General features: G+C 37.7%; 1 long non-coding RNA gene across 1 annotated transcript; it reads left to right on the forward strand.

The window, feature by feature from the left end:
* The first annotated feature begins 2782 nt into the window (after nt 1–2782).
* Nucleotides 2783–10783, forward strand: Gm40284. Its single transcript, XR_872502.1, has 3 exons — nt 2783–2947; nt 9395–9601; nt 10683–10783. It is a non-coding gene; the product is annotated as a predicted gene, 40284 (long non-coding RNA).
* Nucleotides 10784–13027: the final 2244 nt, after the last annotated feature.

Genomic DNA, 13027 nt, shown 5'->3' on the forward strand with positions numbered 1-13027 from the left:
TCAGCCTCAAAGAGGTTCTGTTCTGAAGCTGCCACATGTCTAAGTGATGGTGCTGTGGTTTGAGTATGAAATATTGGACATACATTCATGTGTTTGAACATTTGTCTTCAGTTAGTGCCTAGGAAGATTATGAAACACTTAGGAGGTGAAATAAAAATCCACTATGTATATTTTCCACATTATTGTTATCAATGAATCTGTTGATAGCCAATTAAAATAGTTCCATTTTGTAATTATTGTGAATAGTAAAGAAATAAAGATATGTTCAGTGTCTCTGTTGCATGTTGCCTTAGATACTTCTGGGTTTCATAACACAGATTTAAACTACATAGATGTATGTATGTATGCATGCATGTATGTTTATGTATGTATGTATGTATGTATGCATGTATGCATGCATGTATGTTTATGTATGTATGTATGTATGCATGCATGCATGTTTATGTATGTATGTATGTATGCATGTGTAAATAGATAGGTAACAGACAGATAGGTAGATTTATCAAACAGACAGACCAATAGATCTCTGTGTTTGTCTTTAGGTAGATATTTGCGGTATACTCATGTATGTATGTGTGTTTATGTCTATATGTGACTGGGTATGTAGGTTAACGTAGTGTGTATTTTTATAGTAGTGCCCTAATTCTGTATGAAATAGTAAAAGTCAGAGTACAAATTTTAATTCTAAATTCACCCCTCATTTATTCTTTCATAATTTTATCTTCTGATTCCACATTCTTATTGCTTAAGAATGAATCTCATTCATTCCAAAATTTATAATTTTAGATTTTTGAGTTGATGCATTTTTGTAGGAGCAAGGAATAGGTGAACATTTTCTTTCTCGAATCTATTGTAAGCATACCATTACCAGAACAGTTATAAATTTTAATTGACTTGCCTCTGAAACCACTCAAATATGAACTGACTATGCATTTAGTTTTGACTTTCAATTTGCATCTTTTATTTAATTTTAATATATATTTTGTGTGTCTCTGTGTGTCTCTGTGTCTGTGTCTGTGTCTGTGTCTGTGTCTGTGTCTGTGTCTGTGTCTGTGTCTGTGTCTGTGTCTGAGTCTGAGTCTGTGTCTGTGTCACATGTGTACTGATCAGGTTGACCTTCTTTCATCTCTTTGAAATCAAGTCTCTTGCCTGTACTTCCCTGCCTTTCTACATTTGTTTTAAAATGGTCAACACAACCTTCTGTAGAAAAAAAATTAAGCTCCACTGTTCCTATATCATCACACTTCATTTGTTATTAATATTTACTATTATTCCACTGACCAAAATAATTTACATGGGTCTACTGAATTCATTTCATGGGACAGAAAGTGAGACAGACAAGTCAAAGAATATACATGCATGGGTGGAAAAAATAAAAGGTAATATGTCTGCATTTTCCAATGCATGGCAGTCCAATGAACACCTACTCTGCTGGGTAATTTTAAATACTCCTATCTCCTATTTAAAGTCACAGGCCTATCTTTTGTACTTCTGTTTTTCTATAGCTTCTCTACAAATGAGTTCATTAGAAGGCACACAAGCACATAAATAAGCGAGAAATCTTTGTAAATGCTCAGACTATACACTGGGAGCAAACAAATTCATGTTTTATTTGCTGTTAAAGTAATTAATGACAAAGGATTTCCATAATAATATCCCTACTAATTGATTCTCTGTGTCAATATGTCTCAAGTTTCCCTAGTAACTGCCAATGGTGATTAAGCACTGAATGACTTTTATCTGCAGCAGTTGCTTGCATGGGGTATTGTCAAGGAACTAGAATTTATAAATGTCAGGAGACAGAGACACAGAAATGTGATCGTTTAAGACAGTACTTCATAACTGATGCATGCCATGTCTTTGTCTTCAATCATTTCCCTTTTCTTTCTCCTTTTCCTTTTCCCTGATGCTATTTCAGAACAGCAGGATGTAGTCTGCCTTTTACAACATATTTTAGCATAGAATATCATATAAAATAAAAATAAAGGCAATATCTCTGTATGGTCTTTCTGGTGTTTTACATATCAATGATACTGGGATGAAGGACTAAGTGAATATTTCTATATGGTATTGCAGCTGCTTTTTGAAAGATAGTGAAAAAAAATGAAGTTTGTTGACCAGAGTGTCTGGGCTTGGCTTGCCCTCTAACACATAAGACATTTCATTTTTCTCAAATAAGCGAGTTGAGAAAATCAAAGCACTATTTTCTTCTTTGGGGATTCTATAAAAGTATGACGAGTTCCACTGTATTGAGAATTTACTGGAGCCTTGATTTTTTTTAATTAGGTATTTATTTCATTTACATTTCCAATGCTATCCCAAAAGTCGTCCACCCCACGCTCCCCCACCCACTCCTCCACCCACCCACTCCCACTTCTTGGCCCTGGCGTTCCCCTGTACTGAGGCAGATAAAGTTTGCAGGATCAATGGGCCTCTCTTTCCACTGATGGCCAACAAGGCCATCTTCTGATACATATGCAGCTAGAGACACGAGCTCAGGGGGTACTGGTTAGTTCATATTGTTGATCCTCCTATAGGGTTACAGACCTCTTCATCTCCTTGGGTACTTTCTCTAGCTCCTCCATTGGCGGCCCTGTGTTCCATCCAATAGATGACTGTGAGCACCCTGTTTTCTAAACTTAACAAAACTTAGATTTTTACAAACATAAATATGTATTATGTTTTCATTGTGTCTTCTGTGAAAGGCAGTTTGATGCATTTTTCCAATGTGGCCAATTAAAATATTTTGTGTATTTATTCTTTATTAAGCATTGATATGTGGCATACAAAATGCTTGGTAAAGGCACTAGCCACAAAGCTGAACAAATTGAGTTGGATTCCCAGGACTGATATCAGAAAAGTAAAGAACTAAGTCCCACAAGATGAACTCCACACATCTTATGTCATGAGGTCACCTCTCAAGTCCCCTCACACTGAAAAGGAATAAGTAAGTATTAAAACAAGAAGTTAATATTATGCCATTGCACAGTCTAGAATTGTAGCATGCTGCCAGACCTATGTAATGTGGGCTTTAGAGATCTAACACCCAACCCTTAGGCTTGGTGGCAAGCATTTCAACCATAGATCCCTCTCCTCAATCCTAGTTCACATATTTTCATGATCCACTTTATTCAGTGTTTTGTTTTGAGGCATGCATGATCTCTTGTGTTCCAGGCTATCCTACAAATAGCTATGTGGCTGAGGACATTTTTAAACTTCTGATCTTCTACCTTTCAAATGCTAGCATTACACCTATATGTTGCTACACCTGGTCTGGGGCCATCTTACCTGTAACCCAGAATGTTGTAGAAAGAATATCTACTAATCCACAACTTCAGAGGAGCGTCACACTGCTGTTAGTTTTGCATTTGAGAAAAACATTGTGGAAAGTTTACAAAGGAAGGAAGGAAGGGAGGGAGGGAGGGAGGGAGGGAGGGAGGGAGGGAGGGAGGGAGGGAGGGATGAAGGAAAAAGAGAAGCAAGGAAGGAAAAAAGGCAAGAAGGAAGGGTGGGTGGGTGGATGGATGGATGAGTGGATATATGGATACATAGATAGATAGATAGATAGATAGATAGATAGATAGATAGATAGATAATTTTCCTATATAGATCACATGAAAGTGCCACTGAGTCACAAAAGGAAAACAATGATCAGTAATTCGATTGTCAATCAAAACACAATCTTTTTCTTTTAAATTCTGCTGTTCATTTATTTTTTTTGTGGGCTTTCTCTTTCCAGCTTAAGATAAATCTTAACTTAATTCTGCCTGATTAAATGAAAATTAACTTACACTGTCATATAGTAAAAATGAATTAGTGTTCTTACTTTTCAAAAAATGAAGAATTTGCTAAAATAGTTTCAAACTTGCATGTAGTTATGAGATATGAACCTCTTGATGAGAAATGTAGTTAAATTAATTTTCATTAATTGCCCATTTCATAAAGTATAGTTCCTATTATTCTCTGTATTTTAATGTCTTAGCATCATTGCTGGGGCATTGCCGGAGCACACTTAGATGCAGGACCTTCTTTAAAGCAGACTAGATCTGATTTGATTGAGGGTGTGTTTCTGCTAAGCTTGGCACTGTGTGCTATCTGAGATGGGTGCTCCAAAAGCTAAGCCAAGGTTAAACATGCTAGGTCAGAGAAAGGACTTACAAATCTGCTAGGATTTCTGTTTTGTCTAGTGTTTTGAAAGGCATCTCAAATCCATAGTCTTCCTTATAAAATATTACATGAGGCATCTCTAGAAGCCTAATCAGTACTAATAATTTATAAAAATTTTTTAAAGGATCAGGTTCTTTTCATACACAGAGAGATGCCTGGCATTTTTGAGTGCTGAATTTGTGCAAATAGAATAACAGGCACTTTTCATTTGCTTTCTCATTGAAATTTTTTTTTCTGAATGCTGCAAAGATTTGTACAGATGAGAATAAAGAAGCTCAGATAGCTGCATTAGCTACCAAGCCTTCCCAAAGTCCTTGCCTCTCCTCTACTCTGGGAAGAATTGACACTTTCTCCTAGCAACTTGCAGATCAGGGTACATAATGGAGTTATGGATGATAGTGAATGCATCAAAATTATTATAATCAGCACCATTTAGAGATGAAATGTTAGAAACATTTTTTCACTTTGAAAATTCCTGCCATAAGTGATATTCTATTGGATCTCAGTTTGAACCATAAAGCTGAAGTGCTAAAAGCTGTGCTTGGATTCAAACAGCCTTGAATGAAACCCATAGATCTGTTGCTTGGCAGACCTATAATTTGCTCAAAACGTTGAAGACTTGAGCTAAACTTTGACTTTCAGGGTGTTCCCATTGCCTTTTTTCTAACATTCTTTTATAGTGGTGAATTTTGTCTTGTTTGATATTCACCCATTTATTTAAACATGCTCTAACTTCTATATTTTATACTTTTAGAAGAAAAAAATATTATGTGTGATGGGCTTAAATAAACCACATCTTCAATGAGTCAAAAAATGTAGGTTTTCTTTCAGTTGTATTTAGGTCACATGTCTTAGATATGCAAAAGTCTGGGTTAATATATAAACACCAAAGACCGTGAATCACCAAAACATCTTAACGAGGAAGAACAACCTGAGAGGTATTAAAATATTTAACTGCAAATTATACTATAGATCTATAATGACAAAGGCAGACTGGTACTGACATGAAGAATGGACAGAAAGATCAATGGAATATAACAGAGCATGAAATAAAATGGCAAAGCTATGTTCAATTAATTTTTAACAAATGAGACAAAAACATACTGTAGGAAACAAACAAACAAACAAACAAAACCAAGATAGCCTATTCAACAAGTAGTGATAAGAAGACTGGATGTCCCAGAGACTGCCCCACCCAGGGATCCATCCCATAAACAACCACCAAACCCAGACACTATTGCGTATGCCAGAAAAATTTTGCTGAGAGAACCCTGATATAGCTGTTTCTTGTGAGGCTCTCAGTGCCTGGCAAATACAGAAGTGGATGCTCACAGTCATCTATTGGGATGGAACACAGGGCCCCCAAGGAAGGAGCTAGAGAAAGTACGCAAGGAGCTAAAAGGGTCTGCAACCCTATAGGAGGGACAACAATATGAACTAACCAGTACCCCGCAGAGCTTGTGTCTCTAGTTGCATATGTAGCAGAGGATGGCCTTGTAGGCCATAAAGGGGAGTAGAGGTCCTTGGTCTTGCAAAGATTATATGCCCCAGTACAGAGGAATGCCAGGGCCAGGAAGCAGGAATGGATGGGTTGGGGAGCAGGGCAGGGGGGAGGGTATAGGGAGCTTTCAGGATAGCATTTGAAATGTAAATGAAGAAAATATCTAATAAAAAAAAGAAGACTGCATATCTATCTGCCAAAGGTGAAACTAGATTTTTTTTTATCTTTCTCCTATGAAAAACAAGTCAAAATGGGTCAAAGAGCTTTATTTAAAACACAGGACACTGAAACTTTTAGAAGAAAACAAACAAACAAACAAACAAACCAGAGTATATCCTCCAATATATTGGGATGGTCTTTTTAAAGAACTTTTAAAATAAAACACTGACATGACAGGAACCCACCCTGGACCAACAGGTGGGAATACTAGGAAATCAATGGTTCCTGTACAGCAAAGGAAAATGTCCTCAGCGCAGACAGACATCTCACAAACTAGGACAAACTGTTACAAGCAGCACTGCAGCCAAGGGGGCTAACATCCACCATTGCACAAGTTATATACCAAGGGAGTAAAACTGCCAGTCAACAAATGGGCAAAGAAACTAAAGAGACAGGTACCAAATAAAAATGAAATAGAAAGAACCCAAAAACTGTCTTTAAAATCTGTTTAACATCCATAGCCACCAGGAATATGAAAATTAAAACTACTGTGAGACACCCCATTACCCCATTCATCAACAAATCTGACAACAAATGTTGGGAGAGGATGTGGAAAGATTGGCACCTTGATTTGCTTGGAGCATATGCAAATCAAGATAGTCACTGTGGAAATCAGTTTAGGAATTTCTCAAAATACAACTAAAATCAGAACTACCATGTCACTCAGCTATGTTGTTCTTAGGCATATACCTAGAAAACTCCATCCCCCATCACAGGGACATTTATACCCCAAATTCATTGCTGCTTCATTCACTATAGCCAAGAATTGGAATCAGCCTAATTTTCCATCAACTTGTGAAGGGAGAATGAACATTTGGTATCAAATGGACAACTACGGAGTTCTAATTTGACTAAAACTATTAAGTTAAATTTTTTCAAAAAAGTGAATAGACTTAGAATATATATTTGTAAGTGGGGGCCACACAACTACAGGAATAAACAAATTTCATGACCTCTCTCCTATGAGGAACCTAATAATATATGTCTCTCTATAAAGGAATGTGTAAGTGGGCATAGTATATCATGAAGGAATGAGAACAAGAAAGTAAATATTTGGGGGCAAGGAAGAACCGAGTAAGCACCAGCTATGGAAGAGGATGTAGAGCTGTTTACCTAGTTCTTATTTTGTCGTAGAGGGTTTTTTGAGAGGGTGGGTGATAAGAACATAAAACATATTAGTACTAAAAGTATAAAATTTAATGTGAAGCCTTAGAGCTTCCATTGCAAATGGTGTACTGAGATGTATAGGCATTGGGTCTGGTTATTTAAGTACATGTTGTTTGCATTTATTTGCAAGATTATTTTATAATAAGGCCTATAAAATTAAAAAAATAATAAAAATAAAAACATCATTAGAGAGTCGGTCATATTTAATCACATCGGAAGGCCAGAATTGTGGTCAGTTTCTTTAGTTAATTTTGTTAATTGAAATATAATATGCTACCTTTATCATATCACCTGTACTTTTTACCTTAGTGTGCATGTACTTTATTTTTTAATGTTATGGAGAGATGATTCTCTTAAACAACAAATTTGTGATTCAGGTGAATAATAACCACATTTGCTACACAAATTGTTGATGGCCACAGTATCACCGAGGTATTTCTAGGTTCATGACATCGGATTAAAATAATTGACACATATACTAAGTCAGCAAGGCATTTCATTTAACGAGACAGCACAGGATACATTGTAGGTAGCAGTGGGATAGGCTAGCGTACCCAAGCACATAAGTTTGACGATTCTTTTATATGGAATCCAGGAGGAAGAGGAACTGGTTGCTAAGCGACAGGGCATGGGTAGACCTTTGCTTTGATTGACAAGCTTGGTTTATACAAAGTTTCACTCATTTTGGCATCAATGTTCCCATGATGCATCTGATTTTAATAATATATATGCCTAATTATGCACAAACATAGGGTAGCATATATGCCTGTTCTCTAAACGTTCACACATAGCAAAGACTGTACATGAGCACAAAACTGATTTAAACTGAATGAGACCATGTTTCTCATTCCCAGATAGGTTTTTGGAACATGTCTAAATGGAAACTGACCATGAAAGAAGAATTTGCTGACTGTCTCTGGAGACCTATTGCATTGTTTGGAGCAAAGTAAATAAGCAGCTCCATGCAGGTTGGGTCTCAGGTAGCTAGGTACATTATTGAAAGAGGGGTGTGAATCTGAAGGCCAAGCCACTATAGAGCTCTGCTTGCTAAGCCATTATTATGCTTGCCTGCCTGACTTCATTTAAGAGGAATTATAGAGGAGAATATTTTTTCTTTATTATGCAAAATATGTTAGATAGATAAAAGAACTTCTTGCAAATGATTTTGGCACCTGGAGAATGCCTCCGTAGCTCTGATCTCTGGGATACATGCTGTGGAGTATAATGATTTCCTTCAGAAGCCCATAGACTTCCAGGGAGGCATCTAGATTCCTACAATTTTATCAGGAGAATCCTCCAAATTACAGAAAGGAGCTCCATTAATAGGGTGATGCTGTAATTAATCTTGAGGGTACAAAAATGACAAGAGAGGTCTAAATTACACCAAATCCCAAACAAAACTTCAATGAGACTGAAAATTGTTGAAAGACATCTGAGGAGAAAACAACGAGTTCGACTAAAGGCTTAGCGTAGTGTTTGCAAAAATGACTGAGCAGATTTAAATGAAAGCACTAAGAGCCCGGATCCCAGAAGGAGGATGGGCACTGTTGCTTTCAAATCTTGTACTTGTACTGAAGTAAGAGATATTTGACAAACTGTGTAGAAACAATCTGGTCTGTAAATGATACCTAGTGGGAACTGGCAAAACAGTTATAGGAATTTAACGTTTTATTGGGAGAAATAAAATACCACTGATTTGGAAAAGTGGAGGCTTGGACATAAAATTATAACAACTTAAGGAGCATGGGAAGCATGTGGTTCTCAAGGAGGGTGAGACTTTCTGTGGTTGCCATTACCATGATTTGTGGGTGAAAAAGTATAACAAAAATTCTAGGCCTTTAGGCCCAGGCTAGAGAATGTGACCTTTCTAACTCAATGCTCCAAGGCATGCTAATCATAAAACAGAGATAGCGACATTCCTCCACCCACCCCTACCTGCTTCCTGGGTTCAGGAAGTGTTCATTCAAAGAAAGTCACCCTGACCCACCATGACTGTTGCTGGAACCCTGTATGCAAAGGTGCATTTTTAGAGGCTCCTAGAAAACTGACTTGATTTTCCACTTCCTCGTGACTCTTAACTGGTATTTTTGGTATTTTCCAACAATGGCCTTCCCACCCCCTTGAGTTGTGGTTTCTTCCTTTAAATACCCCCTTACCCAGCTACTCGGGGTGCCACAGTCCTCTACCTCTGTGTGCTGTATGACTGTGGGCCTGAGAGCGCTCTTGAAATAAAAGGTCCTCTTGCAGTTTGCAGCAAGACCATTTCTCATTAGTGATTTGGGGTGTCGCCTCTCCTGAGTCAGAACGTGGGGGAGTCCTCACATTGTGGATCTTTCATAGGCAGAACCAAGTAAAGTTGCACCTGCAATCATCATTTTATCATACAATCATCATTGCAAGCTCGGATCCTTGGGTGCCAAGATTGCTTATGAGGGAAAACAGTTTCCATGCACACTTAAGGCTTGGAGTCTCCATCCCTGGACCACCTGAATCTAAAGAAGCCAACCAGCTCCACAAATTTGTCCTCTGAACTCCACATATACTCTGGTATGTGCAGCACCTACATATATAATATGTATTAATCAATTGTTTAAAAAGCTTTAAAAACTCATGCTGGTTTCTGTACTGTAGGTAGAAATCTAAAAATTGAAGTCCTTGGGAGAAGCATCTTGGGTTTGGTGTTGATTACATTTTTCACCTCTCAGGAGACTCAATTCTCCAAGGTGTACCCATGCAGAACCATGAAAAGAGACATAAAAAGGCTGTGGAATAATCACAGGGGAAAATCTATGGAAAATTGAAAACAGAACTCTCCCCCCTCCTCCCTACCTCCTCCCTGACCCTCCTCCTCCTCCCTTGCCCTCCTCTCCCTTCTAACCCCCACCCAGTGTATGAAGAATAGCCTGGAGGGAGGGAGGAATGAAGACTGCAGATGCCTGTGAGTAAAGCTTGGGATTTCAGTAAAAAACGAAAACCAGGCTTCTATTTTCTCTATTCTTCCCTTTGAGACCCAAAGAAAGAGCAGTGTTCTGCACTATATTCCTTCGAATGGAAATGACTTCCTGTGTATAACATAAGTGTTTATGTGGCAAAGAAATATATAATGCATAGATATCAATTCTTGGGTGGAGAAACTGGGAACATGGGTTCTGCAGAAAAGATTTCCTTGCATAAGGCAATTATTTTTCCTTGAAAAGCAAACTGCTTTATAAAGATGAGGCTGTAAGTTTCAGTGGCATTTTAAGTAGAGTATTATAGCCCTAAAAATGTCCTAGGATCAAATCCAAAGCCACAGTTTTTGGTAGTTTTTAATTTCACTTCACTGAAATTGGTTTCTATTATTACTGGACATTGAAAGGAAACTCCCCCAAACTGCTCCCAATGGGAAGCGAGAGTCAATCATCTCGCTGCCTAGCTAGTTATCTTGTGGATATTCAAGCTGTCCTCCTGTTGAATATTTATTGCTGTGATAAAACGTAATTTTCAGCCGGAGTGTCAAGAATAACTCTAAGGGAGTCCAGTGTAAGGAATGGAAGTCTTTTGTTCACGTTTTTGCCTTTTACTAGCTGCAAAGGCAGAGTGAGTGATGGCTACAGCTCTCTGCCTCTTTTCTTTTTTTCTGCATCAGTTCTCTACTAGGCCTGGTGTCTGAAGAACAATACTAGAAGTGCATGCAATGAAGCACAGAGAAGCAAGCCTGGGTAATCATACTGTATTTCTTTTGAACATTCTGCATCACTCTTAATTTTATCTCTTCTGTCATAAATGTTTAACGACATTTCTGTTTATCCTTTCCAATATAAATTAATAAATGTACTCTATAATATCATGGGTGAGGGACTAAGATGCGGATTTCCACAGAATTTATGAAACACATATTGAAAACATGGGCAGTGGCTTCAGTTCTCATCGGTAAAACAGTTTATCAAGTTGTAAAATGTCAGTGTTCGAAGTTCCTTTCATTAATTACACATCAAAGAGTAGAGTACTTGAGGTATTTTTATGCCTTGTTTTATGTCGACATTTCTTGAGTGTGAAAAAAGTTTGTTTTCCAATATGAAAAGAAAGAGGTAATCTCACGCAATGAAGATCTGAGGTCATCTGCCCATCCAGTGCTGCCTGAAATTTGTAGATAAATAACATGAAAACAGGTAAGTGGTAATGGCTGATCTGGCATAATCTGAGATACTTATCAAGAGGCTGTAATCTGTCTTCTGACTCAGTATTGAATCTTGCACGCGCTCAACTGGCCAGGAAGAACGACACTGCAACAGGATCCTTCTGCACACGTTTATTGGGAGAGCATTGCTTGCATAGGCGAAAGAAGAAGAACCCCGAACAAGGAAAATGATGCTGCTTATATACCCCTCCATGTGACGTGTCAGCTCCTGATTAGCTGCTCACTCATCACCCCACTACTACGCCCCGGGATGGGCAGTGACTTGGCACGAATTTACTCTTGCACCTGCGCACATTACTTGTTTACCAGTTAGGCACAGCGGAGGCTCATGATGGCAATTGCTCACGGCTCTCCACAATTGAATATTTAACTTATTAAGAAGACATATTTAAAAAGATTCTACTGATTTCTACTGCTTAAATTTCTGAAAATTAACTTCTTTTATCTAACCTTTTTTATCATAGAACATAAGACAGGAGAAAAGAATCAAAGGGATATAAATAGAAAAAAAGTTGATAGTGATGGGGATAGATACAGAGAATGACAGAAAGAAAAAGATAGGGGGAGGGGCAGGGGCAAGGGAGAAAGAGAGAGACAGAGACAGTGACAGAGACAGAGAGAAAGACAGGGAGACAGATACAAAGCCATAGACATCCAGGGAAGAATAGTAAGAGATGTATTGTTTACTTCCAGTTGCTATACCAACTGCATCCAAATTAACTACTTTAAGACTTAAGAGTAGTGCAGTTGCTATAAGGTGAGTTAAATAGTGAATCACCTTTCAGGAAATTTAATCTCTTCCTGATGTCTGCTTTCTGCTTTAACCCAAATCTGAAAATGACAAAAAAAAAAAAAAGTGGTTGTGTACTCTCTCATCTCAGTTGTCTTCAGACAATTAGAACTAGGAAGACAGAGGAAATACACTCACTCAATGGCTAACTAAAATAGTGTGCAACAATAAACTTGTATTTCTCCCCCTAGAACTCTTGATATGGTTGCACAAGAGTTGTTCCAATGAGAGAACTGAATGTAGTTTTGATGTTGCCTGATGGTTTATGGTTATGGAAAACATAACAGCAGCAGAAGAGAAATAGCTTGGAAGGGAGGTCAAGAGTCATCATCGTGAGCCAAAGAGTCAACAGGACTTCAAAAAGTAGACTTATTCCACTCGTTTGAACAAGTACCAACCCAAGAAGAAACCTGTATTACTGGCCCAGATGTAGAAAGTATTTGTTTGAAAAGAGTACTGGGGGCTTTTCCCATAATACTCTGTCTCATAGGAACTCTGTGCTGTCTCCCTTAATTTATTACTCTATCTATTGGTTCTAGCCAAGTAGGTCACCCCAATGCCTAGAGCAATACAAACAAACAAATTACTTAAACTTTTCTGTTACCTTGAGCAAGAATTATTAAGCAATGGCCATTCTCTCCAGAATGTTTTTATTATCTATACAGTATTGGAGAAGTTGAATGTTTTCTTAACTTGAGTATACTGCTCTGATTCAGTGAACTTTATCTAATGCTAAAAATTACTCTGATCTGAACAGCCTTAGACAATAAAAGTTTACCAGTTGGAACATCCTCTTTTCTTCTGATTTGCATATAATAGATGATGGGCAATTTGAATTCTTCTCAGGCTTTTGTGTCTGCTTAGCAGCTGCATTATAAGAAAGATCATGAATGTGAATTTGGAACACACCCAGAATAATGAAATTATGAAAAATCAATATCTTAGATTAATTATGTTAGTACAACTAACTCCTTTTGTGGTCAGGACATAACAGAATTGAAGT

The sequence above is a fragment of the Mus musculus genome, chromosome 12, assembly GCF_000001635.26.
Source record: "Mus musculus strain C57BL/6J chromosome 12, GRCm38.p6 C57BL/6J".
NCBI classification, from domain to species: Eukaryota; Metazoa; Chordata; class Mammalia; order Rodentia; family Muridae; genus Mus; species Mus musculus.